Source organism: Anguilla rostrata, chromosome 13 (assembly GCF_018555375.3).
Source record: "Anguilla rostrata isolate EN2019 chromosome 13, ASM1855537v3, whole genome shotgun sequence".
In the NCBI taxonomy this organism is placed as follows: Eukaryota; Metazoa; Chordata; class Actinopteri; order Anguilliformes; family Anguillidae; genus Anguilla; species Anguilla rostrata.
The window spans coordinates 28,761,262-28,775,214 of record NC_057945.1 but is presented as its reverse complement, the minus strand read 5'-3'; the positions used below and the strand labels follow the sequence as shown (position 1 = coordinate 28,775,214).

Sequence of the window (13,953 nt, the reverse complement as noted above, 5' to 3'; positions counted from 1 at the left end):
TAAGACCGATTGTCTGGCAGTCGGAGGGTTGCCGGTTCAAACCCCGCCCTGGGCATGTCGAAGTGTCCTTGAGCAAGACACCTAACCCCTAACCCCTAACTGCTCTGGCGAATGAGAGGCATCAATTGTAAAGCGCTTTGGATAAAAGCGCTATATAAATGCAGTCCATTTACCATTTACCATATATATATATATATATAATTTTATTATTATTTATACTTTCAATTTTAATTTTAAATTATTCAGCATTTTGATAGTATGATCTGCTGGTTTGGTAACCTAAATCTTAAGTGCAAGAATAGACTGGCCAACATTGTAAATGTAGCTAGCAGGATCATCAGCGCAAACATTTGATCTCTCCCAGCTGTACCAGATACAAGCCACAAGGAAGGCCCAGTCCATTCTGAGCGATTCCCAGCATCCCTTTTGATCAATTTGTATTACTTCCTTCAGAGCACAGATATAGGCTCCTATATTAAAAACAAACAGGACTAAATACTCATTTATCCCAACTGTCATTGGTTTTCTTCATAAATTATAGTAATACGTTTTTTTTTTTTGATTATCTGTTGTCATGGGTATTTATTTAGTGTTATTTATTGTTATTTACTGTATACTACGCTGCGGAACAAATTGCCCCATGGGGATAATAAAGACTCAACTAACCAATTTTGAGAATATTGAGAATTGATCATATTTTTACATACTGTTAGGGTTGGCGTATTTGACAAAAACTTCAATCAATAGTCCCCAATCAATGGATTACTTGGATTACTGTAAAAACAACACTGAATAAAAAAACAGGTAAGAGTTAGCAATATGGCTCCTCCATGCACCTACACTAATTACCAACTATCACTGACATTGAATCATTGCATCTGTATATATTCTGTTTCATTCCCTGATGACGGCTTTGCCAAAACATTGAAAGTTTTCTTACAACATGCAATGCAATAAAGCCATTTTATTCATATTGACCAATCTTTTTTCTTTCTAGTATATGTAATGCTTAATCGGTACTGTTTTGCTCCTCAGTGTTTGAAAAAAAAACCCTGAAAAAGTCATTAACAAAATAAAACAGAAATAGATGTTTTATGTTAATAAATAGTCCTGATCTCTGATCATTTACAATAAATCATGATAGAAAATGACAGCTTTTATCATTTGATCATGAACACATATGGTAGCTGTTTATTTTGCATCATTATTATTGTTGTTATTATTGTAAATTAATCACAGTGAATGACTGAAATTGGAATGTAATCTGCCGTCTGTTGCGCTTCTTGAAGTGGAGGCGATGAGGCCTGTTTTACCTCTACCAGTGTTTCAGGCATCAGGAGGTGAGGGGGTCCATGTGCGTTCGCTGGATCGCACCTTGGAGACTAATCAGATACGCTGCAGGGACGTGGAGGGTTTATAAAGTCACTGATTTAGAAATTAAGCCACAAAGTGGCAAATTAATCATCATTGTGCCTGACTAAGCGACAGAAAAGTGCCATCACAGAATCGATCTCTGGGCCTCACATTTGTAAGAAAGCAGCTCATGACATGTGGCTCCTTGCCTTCCTTGAGAGGGATTTCACTAATTGTTTGTCAGCTGAGCATACCAACCGTGTTCAGTGCCATTTGGAAAACAAATAATTTCTGTGGACAGATTTACAGTGTTAATTCACTAAATAAATAAATAGAAAATATGAGGGGTAAATGCCAAATTAAATAACAATCGACTCATCATGTACAGAACCCATTATGAGCAACCACAAGAAGCACACTGTCACACATGCACACAAACACATAGATAATCGTTCAAAGGCTTAAGGTAATGTGCACTAATAAGGTAATCAGGAGTATGCCTTAATAATATTATTTTATGTGCATATAAGCACTAAAAATTCATTTTTTATAGTGTTATAGATTATTAAAAATAATGTCTCTGTCAACAACCCAGCAGTATGGATGGTAGGTTGAGTGAGCTTGTCCCAAACAAAGATTCACACTGCAGCTGTAACAGCTACAGTTCAGTAATAATAAATAAATAAATATCTCAGATATGCTGTTCACAGCTAAGACTCACAAAATGAGATTATTCATAAATAAATGCATGTTCCCTTTACCTTATCCTAGGCCTGCCTTGATTGAAGTGTCCTCTAAGAACAACACAATCCAATCACTTGGATGTGTGAACCCGTTATAGGCAAATGACACATACCGACTGTCAGGTTACAAATAGCATGGGTCCATAATACAAAGAATGAAAAATAGATAAGATTACATAAACACATTTTCCCATATATTTGTTTGAAATCTATGTGAAATTTTGAATATAATCTGAATGTATAGATGCTGGTAGATACTTTACATTGATGATGATGATAATAATAATAATAATAACAACAATAATAATAATAATAGGCCCAACAATGCAGTTGTACAATGATGGTTATTAATAGTAATTGCTCAACGCATTCTACTTTAAACATTGCAGAGCATTAGTATTCACAGAAAATCTTAGTGTTATAAATATTTTCAGAAAAATCTGTTAGCAGTAAAATGAGGGAAACGGATTCAACCAGGTATGAAGACGGACAAGAGATTATCACTTTCTCACCTCCCACACTTTAAAGTCTGCTATAGCCAACCAAAGTAAACTCAACCATTAGCTTAAAAGTATAAGACATAATTTACTTCGTCGAACCTCGAAGTGGCCCATAATTTAATGCGATGGCGTTTATAAAAGTCGATTTAACAAGGGACAATGCCACGCAAATATTCGTTACAATTCTAAAATTTAAGGAATCTGAGCGCGGCATTGCAATCTACGCACACGTCCATATTCCATTAAAATACAAAGTAGCCTACTTAAATAATGTAGCCACTTGCGACAGCGCATTCTCAATGTATCTCTAATATTTTGACAGCATTGTTTCCATTTTTCAAAAAAAAAAATAAATAAATAAAAAATAAACAATAGTCAAACATATGCAAGCTATTAACTCAGATCTGACAAAGGTGGTGCAACAGCATGTGTGATAGAGCAATTATTATTCTTAAACTCACGAGACTCACTACTGACGGCAGCTACAAGACAGACGTATTATAAAAGGATTCCGAAGAACCTTACCTTAAATTAGTGGACAAATGTCAGTTCCAGAGAACAGGGGAGGTGCACTTTGGTGGCGAGGTGCTTGTGGACAGAGATCCGCAGCTCATGCGTTGCTCCAAGAGCACTATCGTTGGCAGCTTGATGTCCGAACGGAGAGGTTTGTTCTGTGCGCACGTCTGGCTGTTGGTTGAGGGGAAGCAGCACTGTAGACCCCTCCCCCGTCCCACATAAAATCTTTATTAAAAGTGAAAAGCGACAGAAATAGAATTATATTTACGCTGAATCTCTCCATAAAAAAACAAAAGGTCAGAGATGCGTCACAGAAATTATTTGCATTATGTGATATAACATCACATAAATTTATTCGAACGTCGTGAGCATTAAAGCGAGCTATGCCATTTTTTGCATGTTTGATGCGAATACGATCCCAGTAGTGCCATTAATGAGACACACATGCTGGGATCTTTATAACGTGCCAGCAATTTAGACAGATGTCTTGCCATACGGAGTTAGTGTGTAAAAAAAACCCCAACATTATCTCTGTTCTTTATAGTCCACTAATTCTTGTGGACTAAGCACATTTTTTTTTGTGGACTAAGCGCAACACCATGTCAGTTTTCGGTTCATTCCATCAGTTATTTATTTTTTTTAATTTTTTTTCATAATTCAAACTCACCTTAAAGCAAGCGATATACAGCCTGAAATGTTTTTTTTTTTTTTTTCTTCCTCAGAGCTTTCATGTATGCTTTGTCTCAGAGTAGGGTACTGTTCTACAATGTATTTAATGTCCTCTTGGTTTCTTAAAACATTTGTGCCAGACAAGCAAATATTAAAGAAAGTGTTAACTAAGAATTGAAAGTGATATTTGGTGATAAATAGCTATTATGATGAGTTTTTATACCATGGTTATTTTATTTTTCTTTTTTTTTTCTTTTGCAACATAAAGCACTCTAGCCTGCATTTCACCTTAACCTACCATTACCAATCCAGTTCCTAATGACATCAAATGTCCTGCCTCAGCAAGTATGCAATTATAGGCTACTAGAATCACATCTTTTTCACAGGAAACGCAAATCTGAATGTTACTTATGACATCTATCTATTCTATCATATATTTTTTTTTACAGAAACCAGAATTAACTGCCATGTAAAGATTCAGACCATTCACATATTATTTAAATAAGACCAAATTCATAAAAGCAAAAAATAAAAACTAAATGTGAACAACAATAAAATCAAACCCATTTGTTTCTTTAGGTGTAACTTTCATGTCCATGTGCCATGTGTTTCATCAGAACACAGCACAGGCTAGCATTGGCAGACCAAAGATGGCATTCAGGCTAGGTAATAAACATGTCTGTTGTGCAGTCCCTTATAAAGGCCAATACGAGAATCTTAACATCAGTTAAACAATTCCCAGGCTACAATAGCCAAGATGACAGAGTATAAGTAACACGAGTGTGTTGTTTTGTGTCAGTATTATAGCTGCTGCACATGTTTCAGCCAGTCAATGGATTGCTTTATACATTTCTTATCTTAGTGGTTATTCACTGGAAAAGATCTCATCTTGTGATGTTTTCTTAAAAACCCAAAGCACCAGCAAACTAAAACTAATTAGATTATTCAGTAGACATTAAAATACATTCTAAATATTACAGGGCAAAGTATTACAGAATATATAGACAGATAGACAGATAGACAGATAGACAGATAGACAGATAGACAGATAGACAGATAGACAGATAGACAGATAGACAGATAGACAGATAGACAGATAGACAGATAGACAGATAGATAGAAAGATAGATAGATAGATAGATAGATAGATAGGTAGGTAGCAAAAATAAGTAAATAAATTCCACAGTATAATAGCATCTGGAATTCTGTAGGATGAATATAACACTTCTCTTGCACAAGAAAGTGAATCAATTTATGCTCGGTTGATGAAAGTCAAAAAACCCTCTCTCAGTTGTACCAAAATATCTCATGAATACTCTTTTGAGTTTAAGCATATGGGATGCAAGAATAACCTGCAACTAGTGATCAAAATCTGTCAGCTGGAATCATTCCTATTCAAAGGCTGTTAATTACTTCATGTAAAATTAAGTGTCTAAGAATATTTTTGACTCAGGCGAAACATTAAATGTGCATAGAATAATGATGAAACCACAATGTGTGACATGACCTACCAGGCCAGAAAGTTTGCTGTTAAGTTCTGGCCGCCTTCTAATGCCTCAGGGCAATTGGTAAGGACATTTTGTACATTTGAGTTAATTTCAGCAATAAGGGGCCACTTACAATACTTTTCCAGTAAATTCATACTAGGCTTGTTTGAAATTAGTTTGTGCTATGCTGCCACATGTGTACATACATTAATATAGTTTGTTTTTCCATCTTGTTCCCTAATAAAAATATGATAAAATAATATCAAAGCACTTAACTAACATTATCCATTTCGTATCAACTTTCCAAATATACTGTAACAGTTCAGGTTTGTATATCATAATATCCCCAATCTGGAATGCAATTGCAAGGAGGGAAAATCATGGTTTGGAAGTGAAATTATAAGAGGTGGCAAATGCTGGTCATATTTTTTGTTTGTAATCATGAAGTGGTCCTACTAAGATATATATTTGTGACAACACTCATTGATTCTTCTGCAAAAGGTGCTTATATGCAGGTTAGTCCCACTAAAGAATCGATGTTGCCATCAGCAAGTGTGCAGTCATGAATGTGTACAGATCCAGTAATTGTGTTCTGAATGTGCCCCCCAAAAAAGAAAATAAATAATATATGAACAAATAGAGAACACCTGTTCTGGGTGCATGACTGTTTCAATGCAATGTTCTGGCAGGAAACAAAGCGAATGACTGGTAAGAACAGGCTTGACAATCACAATGATAATAAGCCCAAGGAATTAGTTTAATTTTCTTCTTGTTTAAATCGTTTGAATATTCTCAGGTTTTGAGGGGAAAAAAAAAAAAAAAAACCTTTCCCCTTCTGGCTTACAGGAACATTACTTTATAGGTGCCAATTAGCGGCTTGTTAAAGACAAAGTGAAGAACAAAGGTAGTGCACTGCAATTTGTATCACTTCATGATTTGTCATCTTACCACAAATTTACATTTGCATTAATTTATCCAATAAAATAAAATCTTACTCGGTTTCGTTAAAATACAAAGCAGCTGTTTTGTATACTACTGAAATGTATTTATTGAAGTAGGAGAATAATAGAGAGACATTAAAAGAATAACAGGACATTTTTGTGTCGACAGATATGTTTCTTGGAAGCAGATGAAAGTGCCATTTCAGTCAGTACACAGCATCTGTTCTGTCATTATTGGATTTGACAAAATAAGGCACAGCACATCAGATTGCCTTGAAAAGCCTGCTTTTATCAGATTGACCTTTCGAGGTCTGTGCTTATGCTCAAAAAGACTGTGAGAAGAGATGATGGACGAATGGTTTCAGAAGGTATGTATGTGAGCTTGTATGTGAGAGACAGGTGCACAATGCTGCTGATGTCATCAAATAAACATGGGACCATATTATTTTACATCCATGTTAACATGAATAGCAGGACCACAGGTTATCCTAGTTGTACTCTGTGTCTCAGATTCCACATGCATGCTCTATCTTGACAACAGGAAAATCAACTCACAAAATGTACAATGTAATATACACTCAGCATTAGGCTTACAGACTTATTTATTTATTATGGTATTTCATATTATGCATGCTAATAATGTTGTGCATATATTGCAATAAATAAATGTATGTAATGATTCATTGATGCTAGTTGAAATCGTGTAAAGATCATTGGAAATCAGGTCCCAAACTCTTATTGAATCCATGTGCTCACAACTTTCCTCTCTTACTGAACACCACCAATCTCAATCTCGCCGGTCACAAGGCACATCTTTCTCACCAACAACTATCCAAAACGTGCTCACCAAAAACAGGTACTTATCCTTTTCTTTTAAGAGACACAAGTAATAAAATCTTATCTTGCATTTGGCACAAACACACACACACATGCACACGCGCACGCGCACACACACACACACACACACACACACACAGAGCAATCTATATCTAGACAAGAATAATTATAGCTAACTTTATTTAGACTCAAGAAAACTTCAGGTGGGATTGATGGAGTCCTTTTGGCTTTCCTAATGTGCTGAAAGAAACTGAAGAGTGGTTAAGGATCAGGTGGTTGCTGTGAAGCTTTGAGCTGCAGTCTTCTGAGGTAGCAAAGAAAGCCCTTTGTTCTGGGGCTCCCCAAAAGACAAATGCCCAAGGCATCAAGAAGTGGTGATTTCATCAGCTCTAACCCTTGCTACAAAGATGCAAAAATAAAGGAATGAGTAAAGTAATGGACAGTAATTCCAGAGGCATTAAAGTAGAGATGTCCTCTCGAAGATATCACTTGTGCCCGCTGTGCATATATCAATACCCAAGGTTCCCTTGTGAGATCCAGTGACTGAAAATAGAAAGGATGTGGCAAGGGTAGGTCTTGGTTTCAATATCTGTAGAGACTTCACTTGAGATCCAGGAATATAAACTACACCGAGGACAAATGTGAAATTATCAGAAGCGTTTACATAATTAAGATATTCATTACATGTAATTACCACAGAATCCAGAGGGACATGAAGTGTTACACAATGAACTCCCTGATACTGAACAACTTGGATGAGGATGGAATGTTCAAGACACTTTATAAAGCTGCATGTTAGATGCAAATGGAGCCTTTTCATATTTAAATCTGTACATTTTGTTTCCCCTTTTCAGCTGAAACACATATATGGCAAAAAAAAAAAAAAAAAAACGTGATGTAAGAAAAAGATGGTGATATTTGTATGTATAACTGAGAATAGACATTTTACATGGTCACATGTACAGCCTATGGAACCTAGGGTGATGATATACTTGTTTTAGGGTGTTGGAATTTTTTCGGAAAACTCTAACAGAGGATATAGGGTATATCTCCCGAGGAACAAGGTTGCAAAGCGGCTCTACTTTGGGGACTCATGCATTACAAACAAAGCTATACCATATACAATAAGCTACAGTAAAGCTAGCTAATCAAAAACATACATTAAAACTTAAATGGCATCAAGAAAATCACAGAAATGGAACTATCCCTCAAACTGAGATGTAAACTGTGAAGGTGGAATTGCATATGTCTGCAGGAAAGAGCCAGTGAAGCATGACTTGACTTTGGTTGATCCATCATCAAAGAACAAGGATGGAGAAGATGCACAGCAACAGACAGTGGCCACTGCTCAAGCCATCATTTTCATACTTGCAAGGAATGTGAGATTTTTTCCTTTTTCATGCATATCCTTGCATAATTCCAATTTTTTCTTAATTTTCAAATTTTCTTGATGTCCAAATGTAAAAAAATAAATATGTCAACAATATGTCCAAAGTGGACAAGGGTTGTTGGCTGCATTTTAGTCATCTTGCAAATATACCCTTGAAATGATGTTTAACCAAGAGTGTATTCATGTTGTATGTATCTAAAACACATTGACATTAATTAGGCTATATGAATATAACAAGCTAACAAATGAAATAATTTGAGATCATTTGTATATCTAGTGCATGGGACAGTCCCACAATACATGCAATGTATCACACTGTTCCTACTCCAAATAAAATAGATCTCTCCTGCACTTTGTCGCCTGAATAAAACTTGGCTTAAAGAGTCATTGCTTTCTGAGGAAAAGTCATTAAATGAGGATGCACAGTTGATCCTTAAGGCTGTGCTCCTTAATCGTGGAAAATGAAATGAAAATTATTCATTCATTATGTGGTCTTTGAGAATCAAGAAAAATGAGTATCATTCGATGACGTAACTGCTGGCCTTTTATAAATGATCAAATGTGGGAAATTCACATCAGCATAACATCTTATTTCTTGGACTTGACTATGTACAAAAAGTAATTATGCTCAGAACATGGGGGTGAGTGGGGAGAAAGCATTCCATTGTTCTAGTTACTACATGACTATATAAATATGAATCTTGACACACAGGCACAATTAAGTTAAGATGTAATTGCTCTTTTTGAGATATGTTTCTGGTCAAGATATGTAAGCTGTATGGTTTTATGTAGTGCTAAACTACTGTTTAGCCCTACTAGTGGAACAGTGGGAAATTTCATATTCATGATCACAGACACCAGAAAAGGTAATGATTGTGATGCCTTGACGCCAACAGACATGATGATGGGTTATCATAGTTTAGAGGACCACCAGAATTTTTGCATAGTTTTCAACTCACTCAGTCATAATTTTATCATTTAAAACATCACTGCATAATCACTGCATATGCAGCTGTTAGCAAATTGTGGAAATTGTGCATGTTTTTTGCAGATCCAGCTGAATCACAGAAATTCAGGGGATACACAGTTGCCAGTCACTTTTTAATTTCATTTCTAGTTTGTTTTCTAGGCACTCTGCGCAGAGTATAGATTTGTTCACCCAACTTTTGGTGGCTTGGTTTCCAGCCTTACCTTGTTTCATTTGCATCTGGCATGCCCACATTCAGTACATAAGATGTTTTATTTGTGTGTGACTGCCAAGCAGATGTGCCTGAAAGGTTGCAACAGTGTAAACGGCAAATAAGACAATACTGCAAGTTCTAATATTGCAAGATTTTTTTTATCCTACCTTCACCCAGTATGTGTACTTGTTTCTACTGAAGCCTTTGAGCTCCATAGTTTAATACAGAAAGAGACGTGGCTTTCCACAGAGCACAAGCTGAGGGGCCATGACCTGAGCAGATTTAGGGTGGAAGCTGTTGTAGTTAGTGAGATGTGATAAACAAATTCTTCCACTACTTGGGTATCAAAATCAGAGTGCAGTGATCTCTTTTGAAAGTCGAGTCCAATATTGATACTAAAGGACAAGAATAGAATTGGCTGTCAAGTAATTAGCAACAATCAGAACCTGTCAAGTCTTTTTGTTCCCAGTATAGTCACTATTGCGGGTTATCATGATTTTGTTCACATCAACAAGACCAAGCCAGTTATACTGAAAAGCGGAAAAATAATCCCTCAAAAGTGTAATAGAGGGTAAAAATTGCAATTTGGGGAAGAATGTATTCAGAGCTGTGCTTACATTTAATTTACAATCAAAATGTTATGAGAAGTTATATAAAGACAATGTCTGATACCCATGTATCATTCTACATTGGGGGCACCTGTATTGTACATGTTTGGTTATTAGGCTAGCATCTGCATAGTCCCTTAAATGGGATTCCAAAACTCAACATTAAATCAGTCACTTAATCATTTTGTCTTTGACATCTACACATTAAATTAAAAGACTATCATTAGCTTACAATCATATTAATAAACCTAACACACATACAGTGAGCTCTATAATGTTTGGGACAAAGACATTTTTTTTCTTTATTTGGCTCTGTATTCCATCAAACAATTCATATGTGGTTAAAGTGCTGATTTCCATTAAACACTATTTTAATACATTTAGAAACACCTGTCTTTAGTATCAATGCTAGTATTTTTCTTACCAATACACCTTATTTGACTTATCAACAATACAAGTGTAGTGTAGTATAACGTTCACGTATCACAGGTTCAATTCCCTGGTAGGACGCTGCTGTTGTACAGTACCCTTGCGCAAGGTACTTAACCTGCATTGCTTCAGTATGCAGTTGTATAAATTTATGCAATCTAAATGCTATGTAAAAAGTTGCATAAGTCGCTCTGGAGTAACTCTGCTAAATACCTGTAATGTAGCATGTCCTTAACAGAAAGGATCAATAGGAAAAGGGAGGACAGAAATTGAGTAACTAGCATGCCACAGCATATTTGTACATGCGAAAAAACTGACAAGGCAGATTCGAACCCAGGACCAACTTGCTGTGAGGCGACAGTGCTACCCATTCTGATCTATAGCATTCAAAAAATAAAAAGCATGTGATTATTGGAGGTGGCTGTGTGCGTGATGAGATTGTGCTCAAATTAACATGTCTCTCCTGAGATGCAGGACAGTTGGCAGGAAGGCATGCATGTTGGTTCCTCTACAAGTTTCCTAAACTATTGGCAAGGTTTGCTATCAATAAACATGAACTCAAGTGAGATTTGTAGGCTCACTGAGGATTCCAAAATGAATGAGCGGGAATCTACGATGAGCAAGTGGCTTTTCCTTGTGACCTCCTTTTTGAGTTAAGATGGTTTAATTATGAAAGACTCAGTAACAGTCAACCCTGCTAATTGACTGTGAATGACAAATGAGAGACAAGAGACAAATGACGTGTAATTTATCATTTGCATATTCATGTTTGCTTAAACAAAGTTTAATTGAAAACATTAAAGCAAGGCACAACATTGTGCTTCAAAGCCCAAGCCTTCTGTACTTCACTGAGGATGGATATTCAAAACCAAGACTAATTTTCTTACACTGACATTCAGAATTACAGCTATCTTTTATTCTTCCATTACCTAGCAAAGCCATAAATCTGTATGCCTTCAAAACATATTTTCATGCTCTTACAATTTAAATGTCTACAGTAGCGAACTTGCTGTTATGGATATAAATAACTTTCTATTAATTACCAATACAATCTAATATGTTCAGGCAGATGATACCATGATTTACCGTTGTGCTCAGTCTAATGATTTTAAAACACTGCCTAAAGGAATGGTCTATTCTTAACGCAGGCAAAACCAAACCCAGTGAGCAAAAGCTGGAATCTAATCGTCCAGAGAGGGGGAAATCTAGGTTGAGAGACGCTTTGAAATAACAGACTAAATTAACCACAGTATAGCTCAGGTTTTACCCGGATATAGCCTGGTTACTATACTAGACTAAAAAACATTAATTCTTCAAACAAATGTAGATCGGGTTTTCCCCTGAATGCCAAGATACCATTTCATAGGTTTGACCACAAAAATGTTCACTGGGGATGTAGACTATGGCTCAAGATAAAAAGAGCTTACTAAATGTCTCTCATAAAATTCAATATTTAAGAACTGACATGATATCAACTTACACATTAAAGAGTTAAACAGATGCCAAGTTTGTATTCCAAGAATAAACTGTGTTTTTCCTTTAAGACTAAAGAGAAATGAGTTACAGTCACATTCCTCCCTGTAATAGATATATTTTCTGCAACTTCAGTCACATTTCTATGCATGTTAGGCCAGTCTGGTCTCACAATCCATTCGTATCTATTCACTGAATTTCCAGCACCCTGAAAATATGACATTTTTCTTTCATTGGTGAAACAAACAATAAAGGCAAGCCAATTACATTGTTTCCAACATACATTTATATATTAATAAAACCTTTATTCCATGATTGCAAAATGAAGTAATTCTCTAGCTTTTCTTGTGTGTCATGCCCCAATTGTTTCATACTATCCCCATTTTAGCATGATACCCAGCTAAAGTATCTCTCGCAAGGCTAGCTAAATAGCTAGCAAGCTAGCCAGTTCAAATCAGTGCAGAGGCTGCAGTATGATTAACAATGCATTTAGCTCATGAGATAAATGTTGATTTACAGCTATATAATCATTTATATTTCATTTAAAGGTGTTTTCAATGGATTCACATGCAAACCCCACATGATATAGACCCTAATAAAATAATCGGTTATTAACCGATAACCAAAACATGGTGTAGCCAGGTACACACTACATACACATAGCCACATTTGTTCAAACTGGTTGGCCACTCTGCTACACAGCTTCATGAAACCAGCTGTATGGTTATCTAGATTACTAACGTTACTGAAGTGGTGCTAGCTAGCCAGCACTGGCATGTGTATGGCATCCATGAAATCATTAACATTTTGGGATGACTATACAGCGGCTAGCAACTGTTTGTGCTCTTAACTCATTGCTAATTAAAACTAAAAATACTGAACAATGGTTAGCCAGTCATTGACATTAACTACACAAAAAGTTAACAATCTAGCTGCCAATAGTTTCCACTACCCACCTGTAACGTTGAGGTTAGCCACCTGGCTAGCAAACAATGCAGCTGTCCTACCGGCGCAGGCTCGGAACCTACGTTACACCAGGGGGATCCCCTCGGAACTGCCTTCGGCCGCGGGGAACCCCCTCAAAACCGATGTCAGACTAGAGAGTCACAGCAAATGCATTGCAAACTGCTGTTAACTTTCTTCCATCAATTATTCGGAAAGGACATTGCATTGTACCATTTTTGCTGTGTGCTGTGGTTGAACGAATGTTGGCCAATGATGTTGTAGGTATAGACAGTTTACATGGCATTATTTCCAAATGAGATTATAGCAAAACCAAGAAATTAGCTAACCAAAATTGAATATGATCTGCACTCTATCGCAACAGTAACTCAATCTGACATTATCATAGATAGATAGATAGATAGATATTTTAATCTTGAATTATTTTTAGTTTACTGTATAACAATTGCAAATCATTGGGTGTTCATTGGGTTTGGGGGAAAAGGTGCGGTTAATATGGTGTAGTTTTTATAAGTAACATCACCTTCCTCTCTTAATTAATGATTTCTATAGTAATATTTCAGCCTAACTGGATTCATGAGTATCTGACATTCTACAGTCAATCACTTACTAGACATTAGGACCTTGCGTTCAAGGTCTTCTCTTGGGAGCAGGCAGTGCTGTCAGACACCCCTCCAGTTCTGCCTGCCTTGGTCCACACCATCACACTGGGAGAGAAGAGCTGACAGTAATTATTGCTTTGCGTTCCAGAGAGGACAATCACCAGCTCGTTCCCCGGCAGAGAATGACCTTTCTGTCTTCCACCATCATGCCGTGGAGCTTTGTCACATTTGAACAGAGGTTCAGAACTCGGTGCACCTGGC

The 13,953-nt window shown here is 36.4% G+C and overlaps 1 protein-coding gene across 1 annotated transcript in view; it reads right to left on the bottom strand.

Annotated features, from left to right (window-relative positions):
- Positions 1-13,223, bottom strand: part of LOC135238033 (contactin-4) — a 98,076-nt gene extending 84,853 nt beyond the window's left edge. The window contains exons 1-2 of the mRNA XM_064305661.1: positions 13,084-13,223; positions 3,122-3,337 (exon numbers count right to left, since the gene is read on the bottom strand). The gene's annotated coding sequence lies outside the window, so the exon portion shown is untranslated. The remainder of the gene's footprint in view (positions 1-3,121; positions 3,338-13,083) is intronic.
- Between the last annotated feature and the right edge of the window lie 730 nt (positions 13,224-13,953).